General features: G+C 42.2%; 1 long non-coding RNA gene across 1 annotated transcript in view; it reads right to left on the bottom strand.

Moving 5' to 3' along the window:
- Positions 1 to 4,342: 4,342 nt before the first annotated feature.
- The window catches only part of LOC102411776, a 28,036-nt gene continuing 18,227 nt past the window's right edge, over positions 4,343 to 14,151 (bottom strand). The window contains exons 3-4 of the long non-coding RNA XR_006549685.2: positions 11,567 to 11,636; positions 4,343 to 4,402 (exon numbers count right to left, since the gene is read on the bottom strand). This is a non-coding gene — a long non-coding RNA (uncharacterized LOC102411776). The remainder of the gene's footprint in view (positions 4,403 to 11,566; positions 11,637 to 14,151) is intronic.

The raw sequence follows: 14,151 nt of genomic DNA on the forward strand, positions 1-14,151 counted from the left end.
AAAAAAAAAAAAAAAGAAAAATTTTGAAAATATTAAAAAAAAAAAAAAAAAAAAAAAAAGATTGTTACCTGTGTTGGGAGATGACAAGCCATTTTCATCTAGAAGGTCAGCCCCAGTGTGTCAGCTGTAGTGACCTGGAGTGCATTGAACAGCATTTTAAACCCCCACTCAGGGTCAACGGAAGGAGAGGCACGATCAAGTACTGATTTTTCTCAAGCTGGGAAGAAAGAGGTGGTCCCACTTGTGCCAGAAGCTACTACTCACTGGAGAGCTCGCAGGCCCTACCGTAGAACTCACAGAGGGAAGAATGGTATAAAAGTGAATATATATGTATAAGCTAAGAAAAGAAGCTCTTGGAGAGTAAAATGTAAAAAAGAGGAGCAATGAAGGGGTAGAAGAACCAACAAAAAGCAGAGGGAAGAGGAGGGTGGGACGAATCGGAAGATTAGGATTGATGCATGCTAGCTCTTCAGGGAAAGAATCCACCTGCAATGCAGGAGACCCCGGTTTGATTCCTGGGTCGGTTTGATTCCTGGGTTGGGAAGATCTGCTGGAGAAGGGATAGGCTACCCACTCAAGTATTCTTGGGCTTCCCTTGTGGCTCAGCTGGTAAAGAATCTGCCTGCAATGCGGGAGACCTGGGTTCGATCCCTGGGTTGGGAATCGAATGGGCTTCCCACTCCAGTATTCTGGCCTGGAGAATTCCATGGACTGTACAGTCCATGGGGTCACAAAGAGTCGGACATGACTGAGCGACTTTCACTTTCATATACACTACGGAGCTTCCCAAGTGGCACTCATGGTAAAGAATCCGCCTGCCATTGCAGGAGACATAAGAGACAGCAGATTAGATCCCTGGGTCAGGAAGATCCCCTGGAAGAGGGCATAGCAACCCACTCCAGTATTCCTGCCTGGAGAATCTCATGGACAGAGGAGCCTGGGGGGCTACAGTCCACAGAGTTAGACACGACTGAAGTGACTTGGCACGCATACACACAAACTATCTATTTTACACATAAATAGTTAGTGGAAGCCTATGATAAAGCACAGGAAGCTCAACTCTGCTTTGTGACCACCTAGAGGGGTGGGATGGGAGGGAGGTCCAAGAGGAAGGGGCCATATGTATACATACAGCAGCGTCCCTTCATTGTACAGCAATGACTAATACAACATTGTAAAGCAATTATACTCCAATTAAAAAGAGAGAGAGAAAGGGTATAGTCATGATTTTGATGTGTAAAACAAGGAGAAAATTATAGGAATGTTCAAAACTTTTTTATCAGTGGTGTAGTGGGCAGAAGAGTATATACACTCTTAGGTACTATTATTTTAAAGGTGTAATTTTATTTTAAATTATAAAAGTATTCCATGTTCACTCTAAGTTTTCAGAAAAAACACAAAATTTTTTTCACCTAAAACTCAAGTCGTTCTGCAGGCATCAATTTGGAAGAGGGGGGAGGCAGTGACGAAGCAGAGTGGTGACAACAGCCTAAATCTCTTAAAACATTTCCAGGTAAAGCTTGTCCGTCAAAGGCCACTGGAGGGACTCCCTCGGTGGCTCAGTGGTTGAGAATCCGCCTGCCCACTCAAGGTACACGTGTTCAATCTCTGGTCCTGCAAGATCCCACATGCCGCGGAGCAACCAAGCCCGTGTTTCACAACTATTGATTGCGCCCTCTAGAGCCCACCAGCTGCAACTACTGAACCCCGTGTGTCTGCAACAAGAGAAGCCACCGCAATGAGAAGCCGGCGTGCTGCAACTAGAGAAGAGCCTGCACGCAGCAACTAAGACCCAATGCAAAAAAAAAAAAAAAAAAAGCCACTAGAAATACAACTGTTGTCAGATAACAGTTAGGTTTATAATCCTACAGAGAGGGGGAATGCACACTCCAGGACCCGGGAGGGTCAAGGTTAAGAACGAGTTTGGAGGGTCTCGTTAGCATTTGGACTTGGGCTGGTTGACTGACGGGGAGGCAAAGGCTTGTTCTAGATTGAGGTCTGTCCTGAGGAAGGGGCAATTCAATGATTGGGGATTTTAATTTTTACCTAGGAAGGCACAGTCATTCATGCAACTAGAAAAGGGAGGTGTTTGGACATTTCTATGGTGCTTGGATGCCTTTATTTCTAGCTGTGTTTAGATATGATTATGGCATGGTCTAGTTAATGCCTTGTTCCACCATCAGAGTGACTGTCTGATAATTGTAAACTCTTGTAAAATTGTTCATTTTCGATAACACCACGGCCAGCTATCAGCGTCCAGCTATCAGTTGTTAGAACTTTTTTTTTTTTCCACTTTCTCCATCAATTGTTAATTTTGGATTCAGACTTGTGCTTGAGTTTCCTCATGGGGCTGTAGAAACCAAAGTGACAAAGTGTGATCAGAAACTATATGACAGACACACCCCTGCTTCTGTACAGTAATTGCTATGCAGCACTTTGAGAGTTCAGTTCAGCTCAGTTCAGTCGCTCAGTGCGTCCGACTCTTTGCGACCCCCGACTGCAGCACGCCAGGCCTCCCTGTCCATCACCAACTCCCGCAGTTTACTCAAACTCATGTCCATTGAGTCGGAGATACCATCCAACCATCTCATCCTCTGTCATCCCCTTCTCCTCCCACCTTCAATCTTTCTCAGCATAAGGGTCTTTTCAAATGAGTCAGTTCTTCTCATCAGGTGGCCAACGTATTGGAGTTTCAGCTTCAGCATCAGTCCTTCCAATGAATATTCAGAACTGATTTCCTTTAGGATTGACTGGTTGGATCTCCTTGCAGTCCAAGGGACTCTCAAGAGTCTTCTCCAACATCACAGTTCAAAAGCAGCAATTCTTTGGTGCTCAGCTTTCTTTGTAGTCCAACTGACACATCCATACATGATTACTGGAAAAACCATAGCTTTGACTAGATGGACCTTTGTTGGCAAAGTGATGTCTCTGCTTTTTAATATGCTGTCTAGTTTGGTCATAGCTTTTCTGCCAAGGAGCAAGTGTCTTTTAATTTCATGGCTGCAGTCACCATCTGCAGTGATTTTGGAGCCCCCAAAAATAAAGCCAGCCACTGTTTCTACTGTTTCCCCATCCATTTGCCATTAAGTGATGGGATCGGATGCCATGATCTTAGAGCTGCTGCTTCAAAAAAGGAATTGGCCTCGAGGCAGTGTCCTCACCAGAGCGAGGGTAAAGAGTGGGAGGGAGCTGCTGCCCTCCAGTGGCTTCCCCAGGAATTACATCAGTGACTAGAACACTTCCACCACCGACCCCCACCCCACCCCGAGACCCCGCAGTTCATGCAGGGGTTTCCTGAGGACTTTCAGGACCGACCTCAGGCAGGGCAGAACTGGAGGAAGGAAGATCTGCCTGGGAGCAAGAGGCAGTAAAATTTCAGATACTATTATTACTGTGACCACGTCAGTATTCTAAGCTTGGTAAAACCTCGAGAAACATGGATTATATGAACTGTAAGTTTTCAATGAGTAAATATTGCTTTTATAATCAAAGAAGGTAGATGTGTAGAATAGAATAATAAGAATGTGAACATTTATATTGGACTGAAAAACAAACATGCCACCTAGAAATGCAGAATAAAAGACGAAGGGATTAGAAAACTTTTTAATATTGAGGGTTATATAAACAAAGATTAAAATTTTACTTAAGTTGGAGAGGATTTGAGAAACTTTAACCCTGGTGCATTGCTGGTGGGAATGTAAAATGGTGCAGTTACTGTGGAAAATAGTAAGGCAGTTCCTCAAAAACTTAAACATAGAATTACCATATGATCCAGAAATTTCACTTGTAGGTACAAACCCAGAAGAATTGAAAGCAGGGACTCGAACAGATACTTGTATACCCACATTCACAGCAGCGTTATTCACAATAGCCAAAAAGTAGAAACTAGCCAAATGACTATCGACAAATAAATGGATAAACAAAGTGTATATACAAGCAATGGAATATTATTCAACCTTAAGAAGGAATGAAATTCTGAGACAACATTGGTGAATTTTGAGGGCATTATGTTAAGTGGAAAACAGACACAAAGGAAAAATATTATCAGTTCAGTTCAGTTCAGTTCAGTCTCTCAGTCGTGTCCGACTCTTTGCAACCCTGTGAATCGCAGCACGCCAGGCCTCCCTGTCCATCACCAACTCCCGGAGTTCAATCAGACTCAAGTCCATCAAGTCAGTGATGCCATCCAGCCATCTCATCCTCTGTCATCCCCTTCTCTTCCTGCCCCCAATCCTTCCCAGCATCAGAGTCTTTTCCAATGAGTCAACTCTTCGCATGAGGTGGCCAAAGTACTGGAGTTTCAGCTTTAGCATCACTCCTTCCAAAGAACACCCAGGACTGATCTCCTTTAGAATAGACTGGTTGCATCTCCTTGAAGTATGGTTCCATTTATAAGAGATACCTAGAATAGACAAATTCATAGAGACAGAAAATATAAAAGATGTTACAAGTGACTGGAGGAGAGGAGAATGGGGAGTTATTGTATAATGGGTATAGAGTTTCTATTTAGGGTGATGAAAAGTTCTGAAAATAGATACTGGTGATGGTTATACAACACTGTGAATGTGCTTATTGCGAATGAATTTTTTTTTTTTTAGGCCACAGTGTGCAGCATGTGGGATCTTAGTTCCCCAACCAAGGATTAAACCCATGCCCCCTGCACTAAGAATACAGAGTCTTAACCACTGGACCATCAGGGAAGTCCCTTATTGCCACTGAATTGAACACTTAAAAACAGATGAAATGGTAACCTTTATGTCAAGCATAATTTACCACAATAAAAAACTTACATAAGTAAAATAAGCTCTTCATTTTATCTTTAAAGAAATATGAAACGTTCCTTTTGTCTGCATTTTAAGTCATCTTTTTTGGACTTTCTTGAATTATTTTCATTACACAAAAATACATTTTAAGGGCATTGCTATTATATACTTTAAGGTTATAATTTCATGGCCTTAGGCATAAATTCTTTGGATTTTTCCTATGGCCAGATGAAATCAAATTGAAGGCTGGAGTTTTCCCACCCATCTTTTAGAGAAATAGCATCTTAAGGCTTTCCTTTTATTTCTTTATTTACCAGGTAGCTCTTGGTTTAGAGGATAAACTTAAAGTTACTGTAAATCATCTATTCTCAACTAAATTAATAGTTTGGCTTGATTCGTGATTACTATATTCAACTTTGATTATAATTAGAGAAAGTAAAATGATTCTAAATAGAACTCTAAATAAAAACATATTAAAAATCAGTTCCCAAAATAGCCCCAGAGTCGAAAGTACTATTTTACTGCTATTGAAGTTAGAAATTTTTCAAACACAAGGAAAGCAGTGTATAGGGCAACCTGTGAAGCTTCAGAGTTCAGATCGGAAGATCTGAGTCCCAAGTTACTCGGAACATGGTAAATGAGCAGTAAGCATGTGCTGAATGAGAGGATGATAAATGCAGGTCACTTCCTCTCTCTGAACCTCAGTTTTCTCCTCTGCATAAGAAAGTGTGTGTGTACTCAGTTGTTTCTGACTCTTTGCAACCCCATGGACTGCAGCCCACAGGATCCTCTGTCCATGGAATTTTCCAGGCAAAAATACTGGAGTGGGTTGCCATGTCCTACTCCAGGGGGTCTTCCTGACCCAGGCATACGAACCCTCGTCTCTTGACTTTCTTGAGTCTCTTGCATTGGCAGGTGGATTCTTTACCACTGCACCACCCGGGAAGCCTCAAAGAAGAAAGGAGTTGGATGAAATTGAGTGGGTCTCAGTCCTGGTCATTAGAATCACCTGGGGAGTTTTTAAAACTACAGATGCTACCAGCTTGCAAAGGAATGCCTTCTGGTACCTGCTACTAAGGGGATGAACCTTGAAGACATGATGCTAAATGAACTAAGCCAGATACAAAAGGACAAATCTTGCAGGATTCCACCTGTGTGAGATACCTATCATAGTCAAATTCATAAAGACTGCAAGTAGGATGGTGATTACCAGGAACTGGGAGGAAGAGGGAACTGGGAGTTATTTTTTAATGGGTACAGAATTGCTGTTTGGGAAGCTGAAAAAGTTCTGGCGGTGGATGGTGGTGTTAGTTGCATAACAATGTGAATATCCTAATGATGCTGAACTGTACTCTTAAAAATTTTTTAAATGGTGAATTTCATATTTTGTACAATTTAACACACACACAGACACATAGACGCACTCATATTGATGCTGTGCCCCACGTCAGACCAGTTGAGTTAGATGGGTGGGACTATGGGTATTTTTTTAAACCCCTTAGGCAATTTTTTTTTTTTTCTTTTGGCTTGTGAGCTCTTAGTTCCCAGACCAGGGACTGAATCAGGGTCTCAGGCAATGGAAACGCACTGTCCTAACCACTGGCCCCCAGGGAATTCCTTCTCAGCTAATTCTGAAGCGCAGAGTTGAGAACCCTGGACCCAGATAATGTCTAAGATTCTGTTTTACTTCAGTCATCCATGATTCTAAATAAGATGGTCCAACAAGAGAAAATGAAAACTGTCAATATTTTGGCCCAATTTCATAACTGCAAATAACAACTTCCTTGGATGAATTCAGTTCAGTTCAGTTGTTCAATCATGTCCGACACTTTGCAACCCCATGAACCACAGCACACCAGGCCTCCCTGTCCATCATCAACTCCAGGAGTTTACCCAAACTCATGTCCATTGAGCTGGTGATGCCATCCATCCATCTCATCCTCTGTCATCCCCTTCTCCTTCTGCCCTTAATCTTTCCCAACATGAGGGTCTTTTCAAATGAGTCAGGTCTTCGCATCAGGTGGCCAAAATATTGGAGTTTCAGCTTCAACATCAGTCCTTCCAATGAACATCCAGGACTGATCTCCTTTAGGATGGACTGGTTGGATCTCCTTGCAGTCCAAGGGACTCTCAAGAGTCTTCTCCAACACCACAGTTCAAAAGCATCAGTTCTTCAGCTCTCAGCTTTCTTCACAGTCCAACTCTCACATCCATACATGACCACAGGAAAAACCATAGCCTTGACTAGATGGACCTTTGTTGGCAAAGTAATGTCTCTGCTTTTGAATATGCTATCTAGGTTGGTCATAACTTTCCTTCCAAGGAGTCTTTTAATTTCATGGCTGCAATCACTATCTGCAGTGATTTTGGAGCCCAGAAAAATAAAGTCAGCCACTGTTTCCACTGTTTCCCCATCTATTTCCCATGAAGTGATGGGACCACAGGCCATGATCTTAGTTTTCTGAATGTTGAGCTTTAAGCCAGCTTTTTCACTCTCCTTTTTCACTTTCATCAAGAGCCTCTTTAGTTCTTCTTTACTTTCTGCCATAAGGGTGGTATCATCTGCATATGTGAGGTTATTGATATTTCTCCCAGCAATCTTGATTCCAGCTTGTGCTTCCTCCAGCCCAGCATTTCACATGATGTACTCTGCATACAAGTTAAATAAGCAGGGTGACAATATATAGCCTTGATGTACTCCTTTCCCAGTTTGGAACCAGTCTGTTGTTCCATGTCCAGTTCTAACTGCTGCTTCCTTACCTGTATACAGGTTTCTCAAGAGGCAGGTCAGGTGGTCTGGTATTCCTATCTCTTTCAGAATTTTTCACAGTTTGTTGTGATCCATACAGTCAAAGGCTTTGGAGTAGTCAATAAAGCAGAAATAGATGTTTTTCTGGAACTCTCTTGTTTTTTCAATGATCCAGAAGATGCTGGCAATTTAATCTCTGGTTCCTCTGCCTTTTCTAACACCAGCTTGAGCCTCTGGAAGTTCACAGTTCACATATTGCTGAAGCCTGGCTTGGAGAATTTTGAGCATTACTTTACTAGCATGTGAGATGAGTGCAATTGTGCAGTAGTTTGAGAATTCTTTGGCATTGCCTTTCTTTGGGATTGGAATGAAAACTGACCTTTTCCAGTCCTGTGGACATTGTTGAGTTTTCCAAATTTGCTGGCATATTGAGTGCAGCACTTTCACAGCATCATCTTTCAGGATTTGAAATAGCTCAACTGGAATTCCATCACCTCCACTAGCTTTCTTCGTAGTGATACTTCCTAAGGCCCACTTGACTTCACATTCCAGGATGTCTGGCTCTAGGTGAGTGATCACACCATCATGATTATCTGAGTCATGAAGATCTTTTTTGTACAGTTCTTCTGTGTATTCTTGCCACCTCTTCTTAATATCTTCTGCTTCTGTTAGGTCCATACCATTTCTGTCCTTTACTGAGCCCATCTTTGCATGAAATGTTCCCTTAGTATCTCTAATTTTCTTGAAGAGATCTCTAGTCTTTCCTATTCTATTGTTTTCCTCTATTTCTTTGCATTGATCACTGAGGAAGCCTTTATCTCTCCTTGCTATTCTTTGGAACTCTGCATTCAAATGGGTATATCTTTCCTTTTCGCTTCTCTTGAATCCAAATCACTAATGGACTTACAGTTTTTTTTCCCCTAAATATTTTTTTTTTCTGTTTAGTAATTTTACTTCTTTTCTTAAAATGAATTAACCTTTGCACAAAACTTCATTGGACAGCTGTGCAAGTCTCCACTCAATTAAGATTTGTACAGATAACAGTAGATTCTAATATAAATTATTCTTACAAAGAATGCGTATGTCTACATTCAGCACACTATCTCTTTGCCAAAGCCAATCTTTTCTGAAGCCTGACATTTTCATGCCACATGTTTTATGTTTCAGTTGTCACAGATATCCAAAGAAGTTTTAAACTCAAGGTCTTTTTAAAAACAGTATTTATAGAATAATTGTGCTTTTTTTTCCTAGAAAAATTTATTTTAAAGTAATAGATTTGTAACCATTAAAAGTAATGGAAAATTTTCAATAATGAATATTTGAAGTGACCCAATGAAAGAAAACAGCATGGGTTCTTTTTCTAGCAATCTAAATGTTTTATAAAAGAAATTTTGTTTTGAAGTATTTCATTGTCTTGATACAGTAACCACAGGATATTGAGCCAGCCTAAATAATTAGGCCTAAACAAAAATTGAAATGGAAACTATTTTTAAATGTTTCCCATCTAAAATGAGAGAACGGATGCATCTGAAATACAAAATAACACTTTTTTGTCCTGGAGTTTTTATATATGTTCTGTAAAAATCATCTAATGAGTTTTGAATGAAAATTGTTCTCAGCAAAACAAGTGTAAGTCAAAATTCTTTTTGGCAATCATTATTTTTTTTGCTTTTCTTTCATTTAGCACTTCTGACTTGAAATGTCGTCTTTAAAACATATGTGACGTTATAAGTGATCAATGAGCTGTGTAACTTAAATGTGCCATTTACCAACCCTAGATCTGAAATTACTGCACTGATTTCACACTAACAGAGTTGTTGTTATCTGTTCTTTTAAACCACATCAGACACTGCCTTCTAAGTTGTTGAAACAAAGCATTTATTCTTCAGTTCAGTTCAGAGTAGTCAAAAGTCTTGATAATGATATGGTTTCAAGGATTAAACATAGCATTCTCTGGGACTTCCCTGGTGGTCCAGTGGTTAAAAAAAAAAAAAATCCATCTTCCAATGCAGGGGAGGTGGGTTTGATGCCTGGTCAGGAAACCAAGCACCCACATTCCATGGGGCAGCTAAGCCCGAGCACTACACCAAAGACTCGGTGCAGCCAAAGTTTTTTAAAGTTATCAGCACCTTGTGACGTCTAGTACCTGCCCATGAGCACTGATTTTCAAAGCACCAGAACTTCGGTCATCACCACCCCAAGATGTCCAATATCAACACATCAATACCAATACCATTCTGGCCATCTACTAAGGTGACGGCTAAATATTCTGGGCCCAAAGTTACTTCAGGTTATCACCTGTTGACTTTGTTTAACATGGAAAGAAGCACAAAATGGCAGGAGGCTGTGTTGTTGCCCAATCCAGAACAACAAAGGAAAACAAATATTAACCCTGGATAGTTGGCTTCTAGCCCAGGTCGCTTGAGCAATAAGCCAGAATAACTCCACGGCGACTGGTTATCCCACCTCCTCACTCAGCACATTTTTTCCCCTGCTAAAGGCCAATCTTGTTTAAAATATAATCTTTACCTACTTTAAACCTACAAGATCCTTTAAGAGCTTCCTAGTTGACCTTGTAAGGTGAATGCTTGGATCACAATGAATTTGCAGTTTTTCCAAGCTTCGGCATCTGCTCTAGCCCTTTATATGCCTTTTGTAAGATTCAGATCGGGTCAATCTAGGGAAAAGTAGGTCTAGAGGAAGTAGCCTCACCAAAACCTACCCATCTTGGGTCTACAATGTAATGGTACTTGAACTATAGAATATACAGTAAGACAAAAAAAAAGCCTCAAAGCTATTACATTTTAATGTTAAGCATAATAATAAGATTCATCTCAGGGCTTCCCTAGCCATTCAGTGGTTAACAATCCACCTTGCAATGCAGATTGCAATGCAGAGGACACCGGTTCGCTCCCTGGCCCAGGAAGATTCCACATGCCGCAGGGCCACTAAGCCTGTGCCCCACAACTACTGAAACCTGTGCTCTAGAGTCCACGAGCCACAACTACTGAGCCCACCAGTATGTCCGACTCTTTGCGATCCCATGGACTGTAGCCTGACAGGCTCCTCTGTCCATGGAATTCTCCAGGCAAGAATACTGGAGTGGGTTGCCATTCCCTCCAGGGGATCTTCCCGACCCAGGGATTGAACACGTGTCTCCTGCATTGAAGGCAGATTCTTTACTGTCTGAGCCACCAGGGAAGCCCAAATATGATGTAAGTGCTAGGTAAACAGTTGAAGATGAGTGGAAAATTTAAAATGTAAGGACATGATAAATTCAAAAGTAAAAGGATAAAAGGAGCTATATTAAAAAAAAAAAAAAAAGACTGATCTTAGTGTATTATGACCCTTATTCCATCCTGTGCCTGTGTGCTCAGGTGCTTCAATCATATCCGACTCTTTGCAACCCTATGGACCATAGCCTGCCAGGCGCCTCTGTCCATGGGGTTTCCCAGGCAAGATTATTAGAATGGGTTGCCATGCCCTCCTCCAGGGGATCTTCCCAACCCAAGGATCGAACCCATGCCTCCTGAGTATCCCATATCGCAGGCAGATTCTTTACTCACTGAGCCACCTGGGAAGCCCTATTCCATCCTGAGACACATGCAAATGCTTTTTGTTGGAAATGCAACCTACCAGCAACATTTCCTATTTTTGGGTTCCTCAAATAAATGAAACTTCCCATGTCAAATGAGTTCTATACCTAAAATAAATTTGCATGTCACTGTGTTCTGGTCCATGTGACCCCTTCAGATTTACAAAGCATTAACAGTACTAACTACGTAGTGGACATGGTCTGGGGTACATTCTCAAACATATTATCATCTGTCTCCTTTTATGAATAAGCAAACAAAAGCTTAGTGAGGTCAAATTCTATGCCAAATTTTCAACATAATTCAAAATCTAATGCTACACCGTTACTTCCTCTACTGAAATTTAAATGCAAGCTATTTTTGTACAAAGAGGAATAGAGAAATAAAATGCAAGTTTTTCTTGTTTTTCACAAATTTCCATTCAGGAAATACTTATTGAGAAATATTTGTTGAGCACTTACCATATACTGGGCACTATTAGGCAACTAGGAATGTAGTAGTGAACAAAACAAAACGTTGCAGAGGTTACATCTAAATGGGAGGAGATGGAAAATAAACAAAGGTCGGTTGATAGTATGTAAGTAGCGGTTAAGTGCTAACAGCTTCACATTGCTCAATCCAGTCATGAATTTCCTGCCCTCATTTCCAAAACATGCAAACAGCACGTTTTGTACCTTCAACACAACTGGTCACTTTAACTGATCACAACTGATCCTCCTTAAAGCATTTTCTTCCCTATGCACAAAAGCAGCTGCCACAATAGCTATTCCTCTTCAGTCTTCATTACTGGTTCCTTCTCATGTCCCTGAGCTCTGAACATGGGAGTGTCCCAGGACTCAGCCCTCATAAATCTTCTCTGTTTATACTCAGGTTTCATTCAGTTTCCCAGCTTTAATTACCATCCGTGCACTGATGACTTGTTTATCTCTCTCCTAGGTCTCTATCCTGAACACCTTTGGTGGCAAACCTTAGATAACTCAAGCATCTCAGACTTAATAAAAATGGACTGCAATCTTATTCCAAACTTCCAGTTGCTCAGGTATAAACGTTAGAGTCATCCTAGACTTGTCTCTTTTTCCCTCCCCACGTCTAATTCATGAACAAACCCTGTGTGCTCTACGTTCAAAATACACCCCATGTCTGTCCACGTCTCCATTTCCCCTGGACTACCTTTCCCTCAGTCACCAGCATCTAATCTGGATTACTGCAGTCTCCTAACAGGATACCTCCTTCTTCCTTTGCCCTCTCCTATCGACAACCAAATTAATTATTTTTTAATAATGATATCTTAAACTATTTATTTTTATTTATTTATTTGGCTGCACCAGGTCTCAGTTGCAGCCTGGTGCGTGGGATCTTCGATCTTTCCTGAGCATGGACACTCTTAGTTGTGTGGCACGTGGGATGTAGTTTGCCGACCAGGGATAGGACCCAGGCCCCCTGCCTTGGTAGTGCAGAGTTGTAGCCACTGGACCACCAGGGAAGTCTCCAAATTAATTCTTTGGACCTATGTCAGCCCACATCATTCCTTTTCTTAAAACCCTCCAACAGATTCCCATCGCACATGATGGAGAACCACAAAGCTGCTTTTCTGACCACCTCCCTGCTCACCACACTCCCAGCGCTGGCCTCATTGCTCTGCAAGCAAATGCCTCCTCAGGGCCTTTGAACTTGTTGTTTCCTCTTCCTGAGATGAAGAGGTTTTCTTTCTTTTTTTTCCTGGCTGCACTATGCATTGCAGGATCTTAGTTCCCTGACCAGGGACTGAACCTCAGTCCTAAACAATGAACTGTCAGAGAATTCCCTAGTTGAAGAGCCTCAAACATGACTGAATGCTTAGCTGGGTCTGTTATGTCACAGCCAGGACCCTGGGATATGACCCCTGGGACCCTGACTAGTGGGATGAGAAGATCTGGTGCACCCCCCTGACTATTCTGACCGCCTCGACCTCTCTGAACACTCCGAGATGACAGAGGGGCTCCCCTCTCCACTTAGAGCGAGCATTCCTGGGGGTAAAAAGATACCATAGAAGCCTCAGCCTCACAAGAAAACAGGGATCTTGTTCAGCAGCTGCCTCACCTCCTCTCCTGGCTGCAAAGTCCACAACTATGTTGAGTTCAGCATAATTCTGCTGGATCTGAAAAGAGAGAAAAGGAACTCTCCCTACAACAGAGCTGCAAGAAAAAGCCAGCACGTTCCAGTAGGAGCCAGACTATTCCTGGGACAGGATACACTGAAGAAAAAAATTTCTTGAAATCCTATATGGCTACTCTCCCAGCATATGGGATTTATACCCCTGACAAAGGGGCTTTCCTGGTGGCTCAGACAGTAAAGAATCTGCTTGCAATATGGGAGACCTAGGTTTGATCCCTGGGATGGGAAGACCCCCTGGAGAAGGGAATGAATGGCAACCCACTCCAATATTCTTGCCGGGAGAATTCCATAGACAGAGGAGCCTGGTGAACTACAGTTCATGGGGTTGCAAAGAGATGGACACGACTGAGCGACTAACACACACACACAAGGGCCCTAGGGGAAGGGGAGAACTCTCTGCTGGGGTGGCTCTTCAAGGGATGTCTAATCTCAGTGAAGTCAAAGTGTCTGCGTTGCCCTGCCAGATGGTAGAAGAAGGAAAACAGAAGCTGAGGGAGGCAGGCACGTTGGAATAGATATTTTAAGTGAGCCCGAAAGACCCACCAAGGGCTTATGTTCTACACATAGGCCCAAAGGACACTGCACTTGCCAAAGCTGTCAGGATTATGCTAGAGAGAGGGACACTGGCATCAGTGAGATATTCACGGGCGTCAAAGGCTGCCAGGAGGCAAGACTGTCACACGCTTGGCTTACTTAGAGAAACGAGGTTGGGGGCAGCACTTAACCACCAGGATTGAGGGGGTCAAAAATTACTATAATGACCAGCAAAGTGGAATGGCAGACCAGGGGCCTTAGCCCAAAGAGAGTTGTGGAAATCTTGGTGAATAGGATAGGAAAATGCTCCTCCAGCCCACTCAGGGATGCCCCCTGCTCCCCCCAAAATTATGACATC

Source organism: Bubalus bubalis, chromosome 3 (genome assembly GCF_019923935.1).
Source record: "Bubalus bubalis isolate 160015118507 breed Murrah chromosome 3, NDDB_SH_1, whole genome shotgun sequence".
In the NCBI taxonomy this organism is placed as follows: Eukaryota; Metazoa; Chordata; class Mammalia; order Artiodactyla; family Bovidae; genus Bubalus; species Bubalus bubalis.